Source organism: Haliotis rubra, unplaced genomic scaffold (assembly GCF_003918875.1).
Source record: "Haliotis rubra isolate DU_JTF1 unplaced genomic scaffold, ASM391887v1 Scf2619, whole genome shotgun sequence".
Taxonomy (NCBI): domain Eukaryota; kingdom Metazoa; phylum Mollusca; class Gastropoda; order Lepetellida; family Haliotidae; genus Haliotis; species Haliotis rubra.
Genome location: NW_025766691.1, coordinates 1 through 1,818, shown reverse-complemented (window position 1 = coordinate 1,818; position 1,818 = coordinate 1). Strand labels below are relative to the sequence as shown.

The window sequence follows — 1,818 nt, the reverse complement described above, 5'->3', positions numbered from 1 at the left end:
TGTGGAAGATGGAATAAAGAAAGCAATAAACATAGACAGAAGGACACTGTTGAAAAGTTCGTGATAAACAAAAAAATAACACTGTCAATCTGGCCTATGTTTCAACGCACAACCTACAAGAATTCGGAACTTTTTTCATATCATAAGACAAAATGTTCCAATTTTAAATGCTGATATGAAAATGAATCGAATTATGGCTCATGTAACAATGATAAAGAGTAAACGCCAAAGCCGTAACTTCTCTTAAAACACATATTGACACGTGCCACATCTCGACTCCATGCATTAAACCTACAGAATTCAGTGCAGTCTCAAAATGTAAACGGGGAAATTGTGGAACTTGTGAATATGCTACTTGAAACTTCATGTATAAAGTTTAAAACAGGAAACAATTATTTCATGTACGCTCTAACATGGACTGCTCCGCAAAACATATTATTTATGTTATTATATGCCAAGGGTGTCATGAAGAATACATTGGACAAACGGAGTGCTTGAGGGACAGAATGCGCTTTCATAATAAGCCATTTTCCAGTTTTGCCGTTTAGAGTTATCTGCCCACTGTGACACGTGACCGCGGGCATGACAACACGTAAACAAGGTTGACGTGCCGTTTCTGTCTACAGACGATATTGTTTACTTTTGGTCTACGATCACTATTTGAAGAAAATATCAAGTATGTTCCTATCCAAGACTGTTCCACAGTTGAAGATGTATTTGAAAGACCGTGGTGTGACATTTACAGGCTACATTCGTCGCGAATTGATCACTTTGTGCGAGTGTGTTGCCAGCTTGGATTTGCCCGTCTTCCAGGATGTTTCCGATGTAAGCTACACACCCCAAACACTCTCACACCTGAACATTAACTGTGACCCATTCCTGTTACAAGGCTACTCAAACAATTTGTCACAATGTCCGGAAATTGGAATATATGACGTATTTAATTACTTGGTGTCGTTCAGGCCCGATTATGACAGAAGGAAGCTTCGCGCCTACAAGTCTTTTCAAGACTATCGCTTGTTTGCTGATGGGCATGTCAACAGTGTGGAGTATGCTGATGCTACTGACACAATTGGAATTTTTAAAGCGTCTGTGAAGCCAACACAACGGGACAAGACCTACCTAAAGTCCGAGTTCTACAACCTATGGATTGCTGTGGAAAAAAATAATGTTGACATTAAGAGCGCTTACTGTCAGTGTCCAGGAGGGTAAAGTGAGCTAGCTGGCATTATACATTGAAAAGGTCTAAAGCTCGTAATGATGCTTGAATTAAAGAGAAAACAACCAGTTCCAAACTCCATAATGTTTCAGTGGATCTTAGCCAATATTTATACATTTCTAATATCCATGTAGACCTATTCATAATACTGTGAAAGCAGTTATTGATGTTGCTCATGTATAATGTTACATGTACAATGTTTGTTATAATAACCCTTTGTCTTGGAAACAAATAGTGTACATGTATTTTTCAATATATTTCAGATCTGATGGAGCCTGCAGACATATAGCAGCAACACTTTTTGACATTGAAGCTTTTGAGAAAAAGAGCGTCACTGATGGCCCATCCCTATGGACCAAGCGACCAAGAAGTCATGATGAGCCTGTGCCACTGCGTCACCTAAAAGTCAAGAAAATCAGGTACAAAAAGAAAAACAAGGACATGTTGGAAATTTCAGAACACTAGTCTGCAAGTAGTTAATATTCTACATTAAAATCTGGTCTTAAAAAAATCACAACCAACATGAAATACATGGGAGATATTTTTATTTTGCTGTACAAATGACCCATGTAAAATGTGTTGCAGCTATGGACAAACAC

At 38.3% G+C, this 1,818-nt stretch overlaps 1 long non-coding RNA gene across 1 annotated transcript; it reads left to right on the top strand.

The window, feature by feature from the left end:
• The first annotated feature begins 860 nt into the window (after positions 1-860).
• On the top strand, positions 861-1,817 carry LOC124280192. The gene is made up of 3 exons (XR_006899610.1): positions 861-1,208; positions 1,483-1,638; positions 1,805-1,817. It is a non-coding gene; the product is annotated as an uncharacterized LOC124280192 (long non-coding RNA).
• The last annotated feature ends 1 nt before the right edge of the window (position 1,818 follows it).